Source organism: Sus scrofa, chromosome 13 (assembly GCF_054392235.1).
Source record: "Sus scrofa isolate SSC_HxYL_T2T_F1_AM1 chromosome 13, Sscrofa_HxYL_maternal_Yorkshire_Landrace_v2.0, whole genome shotgun sequence".
Classification (NCBI taxonomy): domain Eukaryota; kingdom Metazoa; phylum Chordata; class Mammalia; order Artiodactyla; family Suidae; genus Sus; species Sus scrofa.
The window spans coordinates 117,935,656-117,957,377 of record NC_139395.1 but is presented as its reverse complement, the minus strand read 5'-3'; the positions used below and the strand labels follow the sequence as shown (position 1 = coordinate 117,957,377).

Sequence of the window (21,722 nt, the reverse complement as noted above, 5' to 3'; positions counted from 1 at the left end):
GCTCAGCAATGAAGAAACAACTCAATTAATATATAGTCAAAAGATTTGTTTTTAAATTAAAAAAACCCTTGTATTATTATTTCTCATTAAAATATACTTGGTTTACAATATTATATTAATTTCAGGTTTATGGCATAGTGATTTAATATTTTTATAGATTTTACTCCCTTTAAATTTATTATAAAATAATGACTATATATCCCTGTTCTGTATAAAATATCCTTTTTGCTTATCTAGTTTATTCATAGTAGTTCACATCTCTTAAACCCTTACCTCTTGCTCTTCTCCCCTTCCATCTCCCCACTGATATCCAACAGTTTGTTTTTTGTATCTTTGAGTCTGTTTCTGTTTGGTTATATATAATCATTTGTTTTATTTTTTAGATTTCATATGTAAGTGATAACACACAGTATGTGACTTATTTCACTAAGCATAATACTCTCTAGGTCCCTCCATGTTATTGCAAATGGCAAAATTTCATTATTCTTTATAGCTGAGTAAAATTCCATTATATATAATATAAACAGATACATACATACATGCATGCAATATGTTCTTTATCGATTCATCTGTTGATGGGCACTGGGCTGTTTCCATTTCTTGGCTATTGGAAATAATACTTTATGACCATTGGGGTGCATGTATTCTTTCAAATAAGCATTTTTGTTTTCTTTAGATATATACACAGCAGTGGAACTACTGGATCATATACTTCATTTTAGTATTTTTAGGAACTGCCATATTATTTTCCATAGTAGTTGCACCAATTTACATTCTTAATGATAATATACAAGGGTTCCCTTTCTCTATATACTTGTCAACATTTGTAATTTTTTGACTTTTTGATGTTAGCCATTGTGACAGTTATTAGGTAATATTTCATTGCAGTTTTGATTTGAATTTCTCTAATTAATTAATGATATTGAGAATCTTTTTATGTGCCTGCTAAATCTTTTTGGCCTGAAAATTTCTTCAGAAAAATTAGCTAATAGACCTCGGGGGATTCCTCATATATTTCCTTGTATAGGACTCTGATTTTCCCTTACTGCCTTTAGAATTCTGTGTTTATCCTAAATTTTGTCATCTGAATTATGATATGTCTTGGTTTAGGTCTGATTGAGCTCATCTTTTTTGGGAACTTGTACATTTCCTATGTCTTGATATGTTTCCTTATTCAGATTTGGGAAGTTTTTGGGCATAAATTCATCAAATACATTTTACCAAATACATTTCACCCCCCTTCTCCTTCTTAGATTCCTATAATACAAATGTTGATAATATCTCTTAAGCAGCTCTCATTAAAAAAGTGTTTTTCTTTTTGCTGTCCTCTTCAATTTCCTTTATTCTAACTTCAAGTTTACCTAAGTGTGCTTCTTTATCTTAGTCTTTTATTTAGTTCCTTTAATATGTTTCTCACTTCAGTTGCTGTATTCTTTAGTTCTGACCAGTTCTTTTTTATATATACTTTTTAATTCTTTGTTAAAATTCTCACTTTTTTCATCTATTATTTTCCCTAATTCAGTTATATTCTTATTACCAATGCCCTGAATTCTTTATCTAGTAAATTGTTTATTTTTGTTACATGATTTATTTTTTCAGGGATTTTCTTTTGCTCTTTCAATTGAGGCAAGTTTCTCTGTCTTTTCATTTTCCTTAACTTTCTCTGTACCTATTAATTTTTGTGAAGCATTACCTATCATAGTTTTGAATGAGTATTCTTATGTGGGAACATCCCTATATAGTCAGTGTGTTTTCCTCCAGGGTGTGCTGTCAGCTATTGACTTGATAGAAGGAAAGCCTGGAGAAAAAGGCAGAGCCAGGCCTTGTGAGGTAGTGCTTCCTTTCTTCTCAGTGGCCTTCACCATCCTAAACAGGGCAGGGTTGAATTCCAAGTTAACAGAGCAGTAGCTCTGAGGATGAGCTCCAAGTTGGCTCTGTTCTCTTAAAGGGTATGCTCTTCACTCTCCCAGAACCTATATCCCTGTCCCAGAGAGGAACAGTTCTAGAGTAAGAGGATTATGTGCAGACTCTTGGTTTGTCACAAGATGTGAGCAGCAGCAGGCTAGCCTCCAATAAAGGTTTGCACTGCCTCAGATATGCCTTCTGTGAGGTTGCCAGCAATGGCAGCTGAGTTGCCTTCTTCTCCCTCCATCACTCTCCCAACCTCTGCTGTCCCCACTGTGTTATGAAGCCATTGCAGTGCAGGCAGGGCTCACATGGCCCCTCAGCATGTATGAAGAATGGGCTGTGGAGGTCTGGCTGCTGTTAGAAATCCAGATTGCCCCTGAAGAACTTCCAGTGCAAGTATCTGAAAATGCCACCTCAGCTCTGAGTCACCTTTTCATCTCATGGTGGAACTCTCTTCGCAATCTCATTGCTCCATTGTGGCGCTCTGAGGTAATAAAAGCAGGGCTACAGCACAGTTCAGTCTGGAGCACATGCAGAGTTGTTCATGGAAAACTGGACAGCTACTGGACCAGTCTTCAATCCACCCTCTCTACTCTGCTTCTGGAGCATGTCAGGGTGCATGTGAAGCTCATGAATGGAGTCCAACCTTCCCAAAGTCTTCCTGTTAGTCCCAATGACCCTGCAATCAATTAATGAGACTTGTCTTCCCTCTGTATGACCCCAGGACTCTGTTGCCCATTATGGCTTGAACCACTCACTCTCCAGTGCAGACTTATGCCTGTGTAATTTCTCTTTTCCTCTGCGTCCCCTACCAGAAGCATAGGGCCCAACAAGATCACTTCTCTTTCCTTCCTACCGGATTTTGTGTGTATCTTTTTATAGCCTTGGTTGTATATGAGTCCTTCTGACAATTTCTAGTTGCATTTCAATGATAATTTTTCCATATGTAGATGTATTTTTGATGTTTTCATGGGGGAAATGAGTTTCACATCCTCCTACTCTGCCCCTTGATCTATCTCCTGTCCACAGTCAAATTATTTGAATAGGCTCTTCTCCAAAGAAAATATATGCATGGCCAATAAGCAAATGGAAATATATTCAATATCATTAGTCATTAGAGAAATGCAAGTCAAAACCATAGTGAGATACAACTTCATATCCATTAGCATAGCTATAACCAAAAAAAAAAGATGATTAGTGTCAAGTGTTGTTGAAAATAGGGAGTTCTCATTGTGGCTCATCAGGTTAAGAACCCACCATAGTGTCTGTAAGGATGTGGGTTTGATCCCTGGCCTCACTCAGTGGGTTAAGGATACGGCGTTGCCACAATGTGCGGTTTAGGTCACAGCTGTGGCTTGGATTATTTGTGGCTGTGACTGTGGCACAGCAAGGCAGCTGCAGCTCTGATTTGACCCTTAGATTTGGAACTTCCATGTGCCTCAAGAGTGGTCCTAAAAGAAAGAAAGAGAGGGAGAAAGAAAGAAAGAAAGAAAGAAAGAAAGAAAGAAAGAAAGGGAAAGAAAGTAAAAAAAAGAAAATAGGGAGAAATTGAAATACCATAATTTGCTGGTGTGGATTTAAAAATTGTACCAGCCATTTAAGATAACAGTTTGGCAATTCCTCAAATATTTAAAACTACAATTACTATATGACTAAGAACTTCCACTTCTAGGTATATACAAGATAATTGAAAGCTTATATGAATATAGGCATTTTTTAACATGAATTTTCAAAGCAGAATTTTTCATGATAGCCAAAAAGTGGAAAAATGTAGTTTTCTATCAATTGATGAATGAATAAACAAAATGTGGTATACCCCTACAATGTAACATTATTCATCTATGCAAAGCTGTGAAATACTGATACACGTTACAACATGGTGGAAACATACATATATGTAATGGAATACTACTCAGCCATAAAAAAAGAATGATATAATGCCATTTGCAGCAACATGCATGCAACCAGAGATTCCCATACTAAGTGGAGTAAGTCAGAAAGAGAAGGACAAATACAATATATCACTTTGCTTATATGTGTAATCTAAAATATGGCACAAATGAACCTATCTACAAATCAGAAACAGACTCACAGACATAAAAAACAGACTTGTGGTTGCCAGTAGGGAGGCGGGAGGGAATGGGTTGGAAGGAGAGTTTGAGGTTGGTAGATGCAAACTATTACAGTTAGAATGGATAAGCTATGTGGTCCTAGTCTACAACACAAGGAACTATATCCAATCTCTTGGGATGGAACATGATTGAAAATAGTATGAGAAAAAAGGTATATAAGTGTATGACTGGGTCACTATGCTGTATAGCAGATATCAAAAAAAATGTAAATCTACTATACTGTAATAACAACAACAACAACAACAAAATACACCATTATGGCCAGGTTACCATGATTTAAAAAAAAAAAAAAAAGGTAGTGTGAAAAAAGCTAGCCATAAAAGGCCTCATAGTTTATGATTTTATTTACATGAAATATCCAGTAGAGGCAAATGTAGGGAGAAAGAAAGTAGGTTAGTGATTTTCATAGACTGGGTGTGGGGGGAGGGAGTGGAGATTGCTAATGGATACAGAGTTTCTTCTGCTGGTGATGAAAAATATTCTGAAATTATGTAATGGTGATGGTCACACAACTCAATGAATACAATAAAAACAACTAAATTTCATACTTTAAAATGGTGACTCTTATGACCTGTGAATTATATCTCAAAAAATAAACTAAAAGTAGAAAATTAAATTTAACTGATCTTTTAATTTTGAAATTTGTGGTTCATTTTACATCTGTGCCTTTTAAAGTGAATTAAGAGATGATGAGTAAATTTACATAAAATAATAGGACAGAGGCAGCTTTGTAATTGAAAAAATGGAAATAAATAATTCTATATGAAAACTCATCTGTGTTTCTTAGTGTTTGTGTGGTTGTGAGAAATTCTTTGAACTCTCTGATTTACTGTTTGGCCATCAAAAGTATGAAACAATGCTTTACTCACATGATAGCTATAAGCCCTGAAAATTCTCAGTTATGAGCAAGCTCTACATAAAAGTGTTTTGTCTGGGAGTTCCCACCATGGCTCAGTGGTTAATGAATCAATCCCATTAGGAACCATGAAGTTGCAGGTTCAATCCCTGGCCTTGCTCAGTGGGTTAAGGATCCGGCGTTGCCGTGAGCTGTGGTGTAGGTTGCAGACGTGGCTCTGATCCTGCGTTACTGTGGCTCTGGCATAGGCCAGTGGCTACAGTTCCGATTTGACCCCTAGCCTGGGAACATCCATATGCCACAGGAGTGGCTCAAGAAGTGGCAAAAGACAAAAAAAAAGTGTTTTGTTTGATTTATTATGGTTGATATAGGTTTAAAGTTCATTTCAGCACATAAACATATATAGCACACACAAAAATTGCCACTCTTTGAGCCAACCTTGAACATTGCAAAGTTTTTTTGTTTTTTTTTTTTTTTTTGGTTGTTATCATAAACCTTTGTACTTTTTTAAGAGAATTCGCAGTAAAAATTGAATCCCTATCACCTGAGTTCTTAAGGTCACAAATAACTATAGAGTTGGCCCTCCCATCTTTTTCTTCCTTTGCAAATTTCATCCTGGTCTTTTTATAACACTCTGATACCATTACTCCTAGCAGACTACTTCTAAATAAACACCACTCCCTGTGTTAATATTTCCCTCTGAACTCCAGGAAATAATAATTTACATTTTCCTATGAAATTCTTCATCAAGTTCTTCCCTACTCTCTAGAAGAGCAGAGTGGGCCTATAAATTTCTTAATCTAACAAGCATATAGCCATGACATCAGTGTGTACTAAAACTAAGTATACAATCTTAGTCTCTAAGATTTGTCTCAGAGCCTCCTTATACAGTCCACTGGGAAAAAGGCCTCTCTCTCTCTCTCTTCTCCTCCTTCTACTTCTTCTCCTCCTTCTCCTCCAGGTACCTTGTTCCTGGCCCATTCCTTATTTAATCTACTTTGATAAATGGAGATACTGTGGAAGTTAGGATGCTATTTAGTGACAATATAGATTTTCTTTTAACTCTCAAAAAGTCATGAATGAAGTATCTTTTCCAAGTCATCGAAATCTCTCTTTAAAAACAGATATTTAGTGCCTCTTTACCACTAAGTATGAGCCATGATCACCAGCCAGCATTCTTTACATTAATATATAAGTTCTTATGCTGGTATATCTATTTGTAAGTATACTACGTGATTATTAACTTATAAATTGAAACGTCTTCTGGATAAACAAGTGTTTAGTAATATTAGAGTTTCCTACTCCAGAGAAAAACAAGGTTAGCTATTTAAGCAATCAATGAGAATCCACTTTCCACCACAAAAGTCTGTGTATATATACTCACTGTGCCACTAGGAGAAAAAAATAACATGGGGAAATAAGTGTGGGACATATTTTAGTTAGAGAAGTGTTAGGATTCCTTTTTAGTTCCATTACACACAAAATTTATCATAAAAAATAAAAGAAAATGACATTGATAAAGGAGTACCTTCTAAAGCAACATTCAAATTCTTAAATATGATTGCTTTTGAAATATGTTTTTGTGCAGATAAAACTTAACTCCAAAATTAAATACAGCTTCATAGTACAAATACATATACATGCCAAATATTCCTGTTAAAAAATAAAGCAGAACAATTCAAGAATCATTTATTGAACATCAAGTATATGGTCACTTGGGGATCTATCTGTATGCTGCTGAACAAATATCATAGCATGGCTTTTCAGCATCGATCCAGTCACTGATAATATTTCTTAATATCCATCACATATATTTAACTATTAAAAATATTCCTACATTTCTTAATTATATACAAATTTATGTCAATTATATGTACATATAAAATGTATATTACCTGTTATCTATTAACATATAAATTATATATATTTATATAATTTGTTTTTGCCTTCAGAAGATAGAAGATTTGAATACTCCCGTCAGTAACATTGAAAGTCACCTTAGGAAAGCTAAAAGGCAGAAAATAAAGTTGAAAATGCAACCTATTTCAAAACTGAATTAATTAGTTTTAAGGTACCTGATGACTTTGGACCTAAGACTGGGATTCCACTTTTTTATACTTATAACAACAACAACAACAAAAAAAACAAATAAAATATGACTTTGGTTAAATTATTTCATTTTTAATTCTTGGATAGTTTACATGACAAGTCAATCAGAGAAGAAAATTGTACTTTGATTTCGCAGAGAGAGAACTTACCTTATAAACATTATGAAGTGTCTAGAAAGTTGCAATGATCACTATCCAAATTTCTACCTATGAAAATAGACAATAGGTAGATATATAATAGATATTTTAATGTCAGAAGAGCATTTATATTATTTAATTTATTACAAAATATTTGAATAATGATTTAAAATACTATTTAAATCTTAGTATATGATAAATAATAGATAATAGAGGCAACACTTTTTTTTGGATGTGCCTGAGGCATGTGGAAGTTTCTGAGCCAGGGACTGAACCCACCACACAGCAGCGACCCAAGCTGCTGCATTGACAACATTGGATTTTTTGTTTTTGTTTTTGTCTTTTTGTCTTTTGGGGGCCACATTTGTGGCATATGGAGTTTCCCAGGCTAGGGGTTGAATCAGAGCTGTTGCTGCCAGCTTATGCCAGAGCCACAGCAACACCAGATCGAAGCTGCATCTGTGATCTACACCACAGCTCACAGCAATGCTGGATCCTTAACCCACTGAGTGAGACCAGGGATCGAACCTGCAACTTCATGGTTCCTAGTCGGATTCATTTCCGCTGCACCACAACGGGAACTCCAAAACATCAGATTCTTGGAGCTCCTTTTGTGGCTCAGTAGTAACAAACCAAATAGTATCCATGAGGATGTGGGTTCAATCCCTGTCTTCACTCAGTAGGTTAAGAATCAGATGTTGCCAAGAGTTGTGGTGTAGGTTACAGATACTGCTCAGATCCCTCACTGGCTGTGGTGTAGGCTGTCAGCTGCAGCTCCAATTCTACCCCTAGCCTAGGAACCTCTATATGCCATGGGTGTGTCCCTAAAAAGATAAAAAACAAAATGAAAACAAAAAAAGTTTGGATTCTTAACCCCCAAGCCACAAAAGAACTCTGAGTCAATAACTTTTTTTTTAATACCTTTTAAAATAAATAATGAAAAATTCTTTGAATAAGGGTACGTAGAGGTCAAATCAAAAAATTATTAAGAGCCATCAAATAAAATTAACCTAAATATTATATTTTATGCTAAATTGTATACAAGAAAATATTATGCTACAGCAGAAATTTGTAGCTAATTGTGAATATAAATTAATGTAATTATTAGGCCATATGTACATATGTCTGAATTAAACCTAGAGCTGATTATTTTTAAGAACAACACATAGGAATTTTGCAAATTGAAAATATTTTAAAGTATCTAGCTCTAAAAAAAATTGACTTGGGTTAGGGAACATTAAATTTAACTTATTTTGAAAAGTTCATATCTTGAAAAATATACCTATCATTCATATACGGAAAGTGTCTGACAAATCCAGGAGAATAAAAAAAAAAAATGTTAGGAGGAGATTGATTATAGTGTGAGCAAGAATTCAGGTGACTGGAAGGTTAAGGTAAGAATGATTGCTGATTATGCATAAGCCTAACAACATCTTAAGAATACAGACAAAACGTGTTAGGAAAACAAAGTTTAGCTCAAGAATGACAAATATTTTTAGCCTTGGGAGCAAAGTTAATTCTGAGTTAAAGACACAGATTGTTAGTGCTGTTGTCAGCATAGTTATCCATCTGGAATTGTTTTTTGTTTTTTTTTTTTTCTTGTTGTTTCTCAGTTTTTTTATTAAAAAATTCTCTCTTTGTTGAACAAAATGAAAAGTAACATGTGATAAACATGAATATGCTTCCAGATTATTTTTTGGCATTAGAATTGTGTCTGACATTTAAGCAAATCACCTAATTAGTCTCTGTCTACATTCATCAACATGTGAAACAGATTTTAAAGACTTTTATATTCCTGATAACAAAGTTGGTAAAAATTTTTGGGCCATATCCATGGCATGAGGTAGTTCCTAGGACAGGAATCAAACCTGTGCCAGAGCAGTGGGCCAAGCCACTGCAGTAACAATGCTGGATTCTTAGCTCACTTTGCCACCAGGTAACTGAAGTCAATTTTTTATAGTATACAATTCTTTATAAAATATTTGAGTTAATAATTTAAAAATAATTATATTTGTAAAAGAATTAATGGGGTAAGGCTATCTTAAAGAAGAAAGTCTTAGAATTTAAAATGGTTATATACGAAGCTTTAAAAATAAATAGGTGGTAAAAAGTTGTTTATTCAAAATATTGTACCTATTTACATAATATTATATAATTCAACTCTGTATTTATTCTCATGTCTTACATAGTTGCACAAACACATCCATACATACACACAAGTTTTAAATGCAGAAATCTCTCATAATGAAGCTTTATAATGTGAAATTAAAATGTGGAAATTCTTACTCTTCTATAATGTTTATCCATTTAAAAAGTATTAATTGAAATGTATGCAGATGTTAACTCATCCTTACTTGAGATAAACCCAAAAGGGTATTGGAAATTACGAAGAGGAATGTAAAGTGGAAAACTGAATACGACAAGAAGTTTTTATAGGAGTAACTTTGAAGAATAACAGAAAATTGATGTATAATAAACTAACGCCTTAAAATTCCCCACTGTTAGAATATGAAAGCTAAGGGGAAGAGGTCAATGAGAACTTCTGCTAAGAACCAATTTCTAATGTGGGTGGAATTATATTCTGTACATTAGGATGGAGAGTAAGAAGTATGTATCAGCAATGTACAAGGACTGAACGTTAATGTACAATCTTAAAAAATGTATTTTAGAAGGTCTGAGAATCCCAAGACGGAATGTAGAATGTGACAAAAGAATTTAACTACTGTAAATATATGAAAAAAATCTCACTTAAAAGGGTGGGAGAACAGGTGCTGCCCTAAGTAACGTTGAAAATGAGTCTGTAAGTCTAAAGGCAAAAGAAACTATATTCTTTTCATAGTTGATGATCTTGTTTCTCAGAGGAGTACTATACATGTCTACTGGAACTGAACAATGATGTAAATGAATGTCAGATGGCAGGAGCCAGTTTTCTCATTATTAAAGTGGAAAGTTATAGACTAGCAAGGGGAAGAGACTAGAATGATCCATATGATTGGATCAGAGTTGGTGATATCAGCATGTTTACTACAATATGCATATGGATAGAGCTGGTAACATATAGGGATATTTACAGATATGTGTTTATACATGGGTTTGTATGCAGATACGTATTTTCCTTTGTCATTTCAGAGAGCCTAGAAGCATAGTATAAAGAGCTCACATAGTCCCAGACATTCCACTTTTCCATTAAAGAAATCAGGACTCCTTGGTAAAATGAGTGATTCCATGTTTGGGCAGGAGATATACACAGTTAGCCTGGAACATTTTGTAGTGCAGGAAAGTAAATTCCCCAAGCAACGATAGCAAAGCAAAGCAACAAACCCCAAAGCCTAAAACCTAAAATAAATAAGTACTCAAACAATGATAGAGATGTTAAAAAGACTCAAGAGTCAACTGAAACTCCTCATGAGAGCAACAAAATAAAATAGGGTTGGATTATAATCCAAAATCCCAAATACATTTTAATAAGCCCATATTAATATGAAGAAATATTTGAATACATGACTAAATGAGGGAAATTAGAGACAATAACTGTGTAGAAGAATTACAAACAATTTCTATTGATCCTTTACCCTAAAAGGGGTAGAGAATAACCCCCACCCTTCGAGTGTGTGCTGCCCATGGTGACAGCCTTCCAAAGAGTTCAATATGGAAAGAGTGAAAATATATATATATAACTTTACAGTACTGAAAGTGAAAAGGACCTTCCTAGCCAGGTGATCAAGGTTAAAATCAGCAGTAATAAGGCATTTTGATAATATAGATCCTTAATGTGATGTGATGAGGGATACGGCTGACCTCCGTGGTCTTCCTCAAAAGCACATAAACTCAGTCTAAATATTGGAAAAACATCAGACAAATTTCACTTGAGGGGCATTCTACAAAATAGTTGAGCAGTACTCCTCAAAATTGCCAAGGTCATCAATAACAAGGAATTTCTGAGAAACTATAGCAGCCAGAAAAGGCTTAAGGAGACAGGATGACTAAATGCATTGTGGTATTCTGGATGCTATTCTGAAAAAACAAAGAAAAAAATCTAAATAAATTTGGATAAAGTATGGATTTTGATTAGTCACAATGTATTAATGCTGGCTCATTCATGGTGAGGAGTATATCTTAACACTGATGTTAAACATAGAAAAAATTGGGTCTGTGATATGAAGGAACTCTGCACTAATTTCACAATTTTCCTATAAATCCAAAATTATTCTAAGAAAAAAATAAGTATATTAGAGAGAGATTAAAATAGAAAAGACTGGTATTGATGTTTCTCATAAACATAAATATTATATCTGAGAACAATTTATTGGGCAAAGAAATTCTATATTTTTACCTTCTTACCTTTCATACTATCTCAATATCACGCATAACTACACACACACATACACATCAGTTTCTGCTGTAAGGAACATCTAACTCTAAAATATTCATGACACTGGTCGCTTGAAATTGAACTAAAAACTCATTTTTCCAACACAAAAACCAAAATAATACAAAAGATAAAAAGTTCCTTATGAGAAAGATGATATTCTTTTGAATAATTCCGCACTAATTTATAAAGTAAATCTGTAGTTTCACTAGGATGATGACTATTTTGTGTGTTTACATTGAGAATGATTCTAGGAAGAGATAAAGGAGCATTGTGGGTACTATACTCTGTAAAGGTAAAGAAAGTGGTAACATGTTCTAAAACTTTATATGTAGTAAAAAAGAAGCAAAAACTGATTTTAGATAAAGATGAGGGCTTAGTGAGGCATGCCATGCATAGGACGGGATGAGAGTAACATGGGGTTGTAGTAGATCCTAAGTCAAGTATGAGCTAAATTTATAGGTGGAACAATATGACAGTCTAGTAGATTTCTTGTTATTTGTATCATATAGTCTTCTGTTTACAATGTCCATGCTTCTAGCAAAGCAGCATATTTCTGCTTATTCAAGAAGAAATGTCCTTGTGTCTGGTGATGTTCTTTCCATCTGCCTGATTAGCCCATTCAGCACCCATGAACAATGTAGAGACTGTTTTAGGCAGATCTAATCCACGATGCATTTTTAAAGCCCGTGAAACCTACTTACCAGCAACTTGTATTTTTTTGTTGCCAAAAAATTCCTCTGAGATGACCAGGTAGATCATACAGCAGAATACCGATTATATATTCTAACCAGGTAAATGCCTATTCCTTTCCCGGCGAAAAAATTCCTCTTAATCTTCCAATCAATGTAAATTTCTCTTATAAAAACCTTAGAATATAATTTCTATTTGAAAACCATTATAACCTAATAGTAATTAATACAAGGCTAGTTAAATTCAAACAGCCTTAAATGGAAGTTTTTCTCTGTACTTTAAGATTTTTGACTACTGAATCTTATATTTATTTCTGCTAAACAAGTTCGTGACCTCACAATAATGACTAGTCAGTATGCATGAGAAAGATTTTGACAGAGGGCCTTTTTTATTTCAGTAATTAGAGTTACTTAAGACTTTTAATTAGAAAGTACACTTTATGGCCAGTAACAGAGAAAGGAAAATGTCACTTGAAGAGAGATTCTTTTCTACAGTGTTCCTACTGTGTCAGAAAATTACAGTATGCCCATCTTTTAATTTGGCTCAGTAATAATGGATTTCCACCTACACGTATAACATTTTCTTTTTAAAAAGCTTGATGCTTCAGTGGAAATATGCAATATGCTGCTGTGATAGTGTTTTGCTATAAAGTAGTATTAAATTGGTACAGAGAAGCCCAGGAAATGTTAGAACAGGAGGAGGCCAGGGAACTGTCTACAGTTCTATTGTAGTTAAGGTAGAGTCGCAATTGTGTGGTGTCAGGGTTTGTCTTTTAACTGCAGAATTGCCTAATTACTTTTCGAGATCTGTTTACTTGAGTCTTTCCCTCTGTCTGGGTAATTTAGTTTTCTATTAACTACTTGGAGAAGCATATTGCTTCCCCCCCATCTGTCTTTTCTTGAATTTCAGGTTCTTAGTTCTTCTTCAGAGTATCTTAGTAATAATGCCTAGTAAATTTGTATATTGTAAAACAGAAAGTGAGATAGATGGAGAGAGAGAACCAAGAAACATGTGATAAATGTTTTACCTCTTGAGGAATAAAAGAATTGCAAAATTGAGATAGTATTTTCAACAGTATTCTTATTGTCTTCACCTGCCTATTAATTGGAGGAAAACATTAAGCCCCCAAAACATCGATGTTAAGGAGATTCCAAATATTGAGCATTATTCAGTATGTCACATAGGAGTATATTTGCTATACTCTTTGTGAGGGCCTTTGGACAAAAGTGAATACCATTTAAATAGCGAAAATCATTTGAACCAGTAAATTTCCTTCTATTAATTTATGCTTAGCAAAGATCCATAAATCAATTCAAAAATTTAACTGAACAGCTAAATATAAGAAATGCTTAATGTTTAAAACATTAGGTAATATGTTGGGATAAAAATATTAAAATGACAGAAATATTAAATTATAAGCAACTACGTTACCTATAGTTTAAGGTAAATATGTTCTTTGAACAGTATGTTTACATTCTATACTTCTCTTTTCAATTCAAAGAAGTGTGTGTGTGTGTGTGTGTGTGTGTGTTTGCTATTTGGAATGAAGCACTCCTCTCTGTCTCTACTGTTCACATCCTGGTGTGAGCATCATCGACCAAATCCTCCCTTCTTGCCACCCCAACTTCTCCAATCTATTCATAACACAGCTCTTAAGAATAATCCATTCAAACTAAAATCCAGATGATATCATTCCTTTATCAAAATCTTGCAGTGACTTTCCATTTTACTCAGAGTAGAGGTCAAAGTTGTTATAGTTGCCTAAAACGGCCCTACCTGATCTAGATGCCAATTATCTCCTCTCATGTATCATCCCCTATTATTTTCCTTCTCACTCATTCTTCCCAAGTCATGAGTCTCCTCATTCTTTTGAAAAACACCAATGCTCCTTACTGACAGAATGTACCCATTTATTCCCTCAGCCTGCACAATTTTCCCCCAGATACCAAATAGCTAACTCCCCTGCCACCTTCAAGTCTTCGTTCCATTCTCACTTTTCCAATAAACTGTATCCTCACTGCTATTTAATACTCCCCTCACCCCTCACAGGGCTATAAAGTCCTCTTTTCTGATTCCCTTTGCAATATCTCCTTCAAATGTATTCTGTATTTACCTGATTATTCTTTACTATTTGTCACTCTGCTAAAATGTCACTCCACAAAGAAGGGATTTTTATTTTGTTTACTGTTGTATTCCAAACATCCAGAAGAGTGCCTATTCCTCTGTAGTTATTAAAAGTTGTATCTGTACATGATGTGCATACATAAGAGTATGTGTTTTAACCAAATTATGTTAGATAAATGTGGTTGTCTTAAAGTGGAAAACATAGAATTTTGTACTTGGTTAGTAACAATAGTTCACAAAACTACATTACTAGCATGAAATATTTAGTTTACACCAAAATAAATATTCAGTTCCAGGAAGGAAGAAACATGTTGTTTGAATTTCCTCAAAACTGGTTAAAACTCAACCTCGTATTTGATTTTGTTTTTAATTTTTTCGTTTCAAGATTTGAGTATTTGTAAAACAATAATAAGTAGAAAATTGTAATCCCCCTAAAAGCCTAAACAGGATAATATCAAAAGATCATATGCAATTCATTTTTTGCTATTAAGTGTTAGAAGGATATTCATTATATTTTACCTTTACCTACATAATTTGTCTAATTACATTTTTCCTCACTATGCTCCAATATTATCACTACATAATTAGTAATTTCATTACAAAATGTCTGCTTTATCTCTCATAAAATCTCTCTGGACCAATCTTTCTCAAAATTAGAAATATAGTATCACAGTTTAACTTAATTTAAAATATGGTTTAATGTTGTAGACACCTTCAAAATTCTTAGAAAAAAATTTTAATTTTCAGTGACTGCTTTCATACCATTTTTTGATTAGCCTTTTATTTTTTCTGAAACATCCAGAATGTTTGCTAGTGTATTGTCTATAGGGGAGATATCAGTTGAAGCTAATACTGTACAAAATTTTGCATATATAAACAATATCATAACATGCATACTTAATGTTCAAGACAATATTGATTACAAATGCCTTCAAAATTATAAATATTTGCTTTCCAGAAATGACATTTTATTGAAAAATGTGATAGTGTCTACTTTCTCCTACTCCAAATGACTAGATTTATAGTAATGTGCCATATTTGAGAAGAGGCATTGTTAACTGCTGGGGTGTACAAGAGAAAGTGTTTAAAAGCACATGTTATAATCAGAAAATTAGCATTAATTTTACATTACAAAGAAACAGAAGAAATAGATGGAGAAAATGTATTAAAAACCACTGAACCAAAACCTTCTTTTCTCATTTACAATAGACTGCTTGTATTTTCTTTACATAAAATCTTATTTTTAGGTGAAATGTGCTTTTTAATGAAATTCTCTATTTTCCCGTTAATTCATTAAGACAATCACTTTACCATAAATATGATCATGCTTCTTTCACAACTGCTTTAGGATAAATATTTAGAAGTGACAGTTCTTTTTAAAAGGATCCACAGGTTTTATTCTTCATGCATAATATCATCACATCTCCTAGAAAAAAAACTCATTAATTTATAATCCTACCAATAGTATCAGATTTCTTAGATCCTCAAAAACAGACTTTGGATGTTTGAAGATACTTTCTACTTTCTAAAGAAAAAAATACCATATTTACTGTGTATTTATACTTTAGTAACTGTGACCACCTTTTCACATATTTAATTCAATTTATATTTATTTTGTCTCACAGCACATTTCAGTTTTTATCATGTGAGTAATCTGGGTTTAGTGACATCTTGAGTAAGTCATGTCTGTTTAAATAAATATGCATGCACACAGGAACCCATGAAACAACCACAGGTTAGGTATAAAATATTTCTAGCAGCCCAAAATGCTCTTTTTTCTCCTTCCTAGTTAATTCTTCCATAGAGATTACCATTATTCTGATTCCTATCCCCATCATCTGCTTTAACATATTTTTGATGTGACAAGATGGCTATACCATTTACCACATACTAATTTGCATCTGACTTCTTTTGTTTAACACAGTTTATAAGAGAATCATTCATACTGCTGTTCTCAGCAGTTTTTTATCTTTTTTTATAAATTGCAGTGAAGTATTCTATTCTAGTAATATCTCATAGTTATTTAGCCAGTTATATTTGTTGTCATTTCATTTCCAGATTTTGAGTAATATTAACTACTATTATACATATTTTTAGTTGATATACACATAGGAGTGTAATTGTTTTGTTACATGTCCATCTTTAGAAGATAATTCAATAAAATTTCAAACGGGTAATATTATGGTCTTATCAATGTTATTTTTCTTCCCCCAATCACTTTTTTTCTTTATTTTCTAGATATTTCACTTGCTTTATATGTTAGCGATTTATGCTATCTTGATTATTTTTAACCTAACTTTTTTGCTTTTAATTTACCTTGCTTGTCCTACTTTTTTATAAGAAAGTTTAAGTCACTAATTTTTAAGCTTTCTTCTTTTGAAAATATGTGTCCTTTAAGTCATAAGTTTCCCTCCTAGCAATGCTTTAGGCTCATCATACCATACTTTAATTGTTTAATTTCAAATTGCATTTCTTATTTGTCCATGAGTATTTACAATTATATTAATGTAGAAAAAGAAAAGTAGGGTTTAAGTCCAATGAAAAATAAGAGTGAATTTTAAAGTTTCAGAAATAATGCCTCTTTAGGCAGAGACCAGTAATGTAACTGAAAAACAAATATCTGTTTTTTTGGATCTACTAATCACTTTTACCTTATGGACAAAAGTCATATCCAGTTAGAAATCAAGAATTAAGAATTTTGAGAGGAAAACACAGAATATTGGAAACATTGTGTTCAGATGTGTTAATTATATTTTGATGTAATGGTGTGTGTGTGTCACAAGGTACCACATACTTACCAGCATACTCCCTTTTAATTTCCAAAAATCCTATGAAATAGAATTATTATTTTTTTTCCTTCTTACTAATGAAAAATCAGAGATTCAATATTGCCACCTACACAATTGTAAAATCTAACTTCAACTTCTAAAGTTGAAGACCATATGTTTAACCATTAAGCCACATCACATATCTGGCATTTTATAATCATCCTTTTGTCTAAAAGTAACTCTCTTTCTAGACTGGCACATGTTTCAAGTATTCCTAGAGCTTCTTTTGAGTCAAAATACTTTTGTGGAGGAAAAAAATGACACTTAAAAAAAGCATTTTTCATGGATCTCTCTAATTTTTTTTTTTTTTTCTTTCCAGGCGACACCTAGGCCATATGGAAGTTTCTGGGCTAGAGGTCCAATTGGAGCTTCAGCTGCTGGCCTACACCACAGCAATACTAGATCTGAGCTGATGTGAGACCTACATGGTAGCTTGTAGCAACACAGGATCCTTAACCCACTGAGCAAATCTAGGTATTGAACCTGCATCCTCACAGGCACTATGTTGGGTGCTTAACCTGCTGAGACACAACACTTTTTTTTTAAACAGGAGGCAATGCTTTGTTTGTTTGTTTGTTTTTGTTTTTAGTAGGAAGCAAAGATCTAAATTAAAGGAATAAATTCAGGTATAACTTAAGGCAAGGACACTTGGACATAAAGTAATTTGTTAAGGAGATGCTTCCAGAATGCTGTCATTGTACTATAACAGGCATCTATTTAATGGCATGTATAGGGGCTATCTTTTGATAGCTCTCTCCTCTATTCACTAATTCTCATATTTTAAAAATTATATTATTTCCATTTTATTAATTTTAATCCAGCTTTAATCATTTATATACACCATATATTTATAGACTTTTAAGTGTGTAAAACACTAAAATTTATAGAGGGAATTGTATTTAATTTTTAGCATCACACATCAGGATTTTGGTGGTTAAAGCTAGTAACATAATATGTAAGAAACTGCACACTTTCACATAACAGTGTTTTAACAGTTTTTCTAGTCTCTCCATGAACTACATTAAGAATAATGATGAATAAAATTATGGCATTTATAATACAATAATCATGCAATAATATATTCTAGGTCATGGAATCTAGGAAAATGCACTCCCAAACTGTTGTGTTTAATATCACTGCTAGTAGCTTCAGGTATTTATTGAGGTGTTTAACATTTAAGTGGATGCATCTGATTGCATATATATTTTATTTCAGATTCTACTAGATTATGACAGACTTTTCGTTGTGGTTGTCGTTAGGGCCACACCCGTGGCAAATGGAAATTCCCAGGCTGGGGTTGAATAGGCTATTTCCTCATAAACTCAAATTTCTTCCTCTACAAATTTGAGGTTCAAAATCCTTTATCCCACTTTAATGTAATCCAACAAATGCATAATGGAAAAATTGCATCTGTAAAGAACACTAAGAAAAAGTATCATTCAGACATCAAACAGTTGAATTTCTGCTAGATGTGCTGTACACACTTAAAGGAAAGCAGGTAGAATCCCCTATTCTTTTAAAAAATTATTTACTTATTTTTATGGCTTCACTTATATTTCAATTCCTGGGCCAGGGATTGAATCTGAGGCACATCTGTGACCTAAGCTGCAACTTAACTCACTGTGCCCGGCTAGGGATTGAACCTGTGTCTCCACAGCAATCTGAGCTAATGCAGTAGGATTCTCAACCCACTGAGCCACAGTGGGAACTCCTAGAATTCCCTACTCCAAAAAAGAACTATGTTTTTTAAAAAGTAAAGGAGTTCCCACTGTGGCCCAGCAGGATTGGTGGTGTCTCTGCAGTACCAGGACAAACCTTTGAACCATGACCTGACTCAGTAGATTAAAGGATCTGGCATTGCCTCAGTTGTGGTACAGGTTTCAACTGTGGCTCTGAACTGATCCCTGATTTGGGAACTGCAGGGTGGCCGAAAAAAAAAAGTGGAGGATCCTAGTGAAAGAGGGCCAGTCTACAAGGGTAACAACCAAAAGCAAGGCTGAGGTAGCCTCAGTAAAGAATTCAAATAAGTTTTTATGGAAATAATTATTTCTTTGGTAATATATCCTAAGATGTCATGTGTCTAGAGTGGCTTGAGGGTGGGAGATGATGATGTTATGCATGGAAAAATAATCTAATTTATTGCAGAAGTAGTGCAGAGATAAATATGTAACTGATTCACTTTTTGAGACTGAAATAGGGTTATGAAACACATTCATGGTTTTGCAAGGTAGTAACTGATGACTTGACTTATTAATGATCAAATCTAGAGTTCTCAAATAAGAGCCTATACCTCATATTTACATAAAATACATAAGCTAAAATCAGGTAGGTAACAACTAGAATATAGGAATAAGGGGTCTATCACCTATTCCCGGGGATAGGAATTTTTTGTGTGTGTGACAGATGAGAAAGCAAAGAAATAAAATATAAACAAGTTACTTCTCAGGGTATTGAGAAGGTGAGCTCACTGCAAGAGTCATTGCCTCAGCTGCAGCTCTGATTCAAACCAATCCTTATCCTATGTTATGATCTTTGAACTTCATAGGTCTGTGGTTTTGTATATGACATTAATTTGGGGGAAATCCTCTGTCATTATGGTTTCAAATATTGCTTCTGTTACTTTTTTTCTTTCTCTTCCTCTGGTATTCCCCTGAAGCAAATTTATGTTATACTTTTTGTAGTTGTCCCAAAGTTCTTAAATAATCTGTTCTTTTTTTTCCCGTTTGCTTTTTACGTATAGAAGTTTCTATATTTATATCCTCAAGTTCAGAAATTCTTTCCTTAGCCATGTCCAGTCTACTAATGAGTCTATCAAAGGCATTCATTTTTATTAAAGTGTTTTCTCTTTTATCTCTGGCATTTCCTTTTGAGTTTTTCTTTGAATTTCCATTTCTCTGATTACACCTTCCCTCTGTTCTGTCATATTTTCTACTTTTTACATTAGAACCCTCAGCATATTAATCATAGTTTTAAATTCATGCTCTGGTAATTCTAATATTTCTATCATATTTGGGTCTGTTCCTGATGCTTGCTATGTCTCCTCAAAATGTGCTTTTACGCCTTTTATTATGTCTTATAAGTTTTTGTTGCAATTCAGGCATGACATACAGTTAAAAGGAACTGCAGTAAGCAGGCCTTTATTAATATAAAGTGGTGAGATGTAAGGAGAGGGGGATATTCTGTAGTTCTATGATTAGGTTCTAAGTCATCTGATTAGCCCACACCCTGGACTGTGAACTTCAATGCCTCTTAACTAGTGCTTCTTAATTTATTTGTTTCCCTTACCAGTTTAGGTGGGACAGAATGGCTAGAGGGGCCTGGAGTTGGGTATTTCCCTTCTCTCAGGATGGTTATGTATTGATAAAACCTCAGTAAGTTAGGCTGTGATAAAATAGTTTTGCTTGAAGGTAAGCCTTGATAAGCAAAACAGAATGCTCTGACATGTTTCAGACAAAAGGATTGTTTTCCCCAGACCCTCACTATGAGAGGTCCTGAATATGAAATTCACAAAAAATGTGAGGGCTTCTCTTTGAATGGGTTGTTGCTGGAGTTGATAACTCTCAAATTTGACTGTGTTGAGCCTTCAGCAATCATCAATTACTGCTCAGTTTTCCTACTGTGATACTCGTTCCTGGGGTGGTTTCTGCAGGGGGATTCTTGTCGTGTCATATTGTGATTCTTTGTATCTGCCTGTCTCTCTAACTTGGGGAGCAGAGCTTTGCCTGTAACCTAGACGTAACTTCTCAGACAAATCTAAGAGTTGATAATTCAGTTTGTTCAGCTTTTTTCATGTTGTTAAGAAAGAGTGATGACCTCAGAGCTCCTTATGTGATGGACCAGAAATTAGAAGCCATATGCTGCACTTTGGATCACTGTAAAGAGCTCTGAGCAGTCCAAGAGAAATGTGGCTGCTGGAACAATCTTAAAGCTCTAGTGTGGTAAGAGTTGGCCTTAGATATCATGTGGCATGGCACCAGTAAAGTCCATCTTGTGGGCTATAGTTTATGCTTGGAGTGTACATGAGCAAAATATAAAGCTGAAAAGACATTTAAATGCAGTTTGGTTGTTTCAACAAACTGAAAAAAAATAGTTGAATTAAAATTGACCTGATAATTATTACTTACGGCTCCAATAATCCACTGTCTTCTAAATCTATTAGATAATTGAATGGTTTGTAGCATATCAAAAACAAAAAAATTCAAAACATTCTAGTTTAAGGGAGTTCTAAGTGCATATGAGTAAAAAAAAATGAGTGAAATAATTTCAAAGTCATTCTGAATAATATCGGTATTAAGCATCTTTTAAAATAGTTCCCAGTAATCTCTACGTTCTGATAGCAATGCCCTTGTGTAATCTCTTCTCTTTGAGAGTGGCTAGACTTATGCAAAAGAGAACATAAACCCTTATTTTACCTAAAGAATGGTAGACAGATATATTTAAATAGTAGAGGAGGCTTTTTGTATCAGCTTTCAGATAAATTGATGCCAAACATCTGCTTTACTGCTAAAATAATACAGCTGAGATTTTCAGAGTTGGCTTCCTGTGATTCTGGTCTTTCATGATTTC

The 21,722-nt window shown here is 33.9% G+C and overlaps 1 long non-coding RNA gene across 1 annotated transcript in view; it reads right to left on the bottom strand.

Moving 5' to 3' along the window:
- Nucleotides 1–5,350: 5,350 nt before the first annotated feature.
- The window catches only part of LOC110256329 (uncharacterized), a 568,755-nt gene continuing 552,383 nt past the window's right edge, over nucleotides 5,351–21,722 (bottom strand). Inside the window, exon 5 of the long non-coding RNA XR_014822608.1 lies at nucleotides 5,351–7,211. This is a non-coding gene — a long non-coding RNA (uncharacterized LOC110256329). The remainder of the gene's footprint in view (nucleotides 7,212–21,722) is intronic.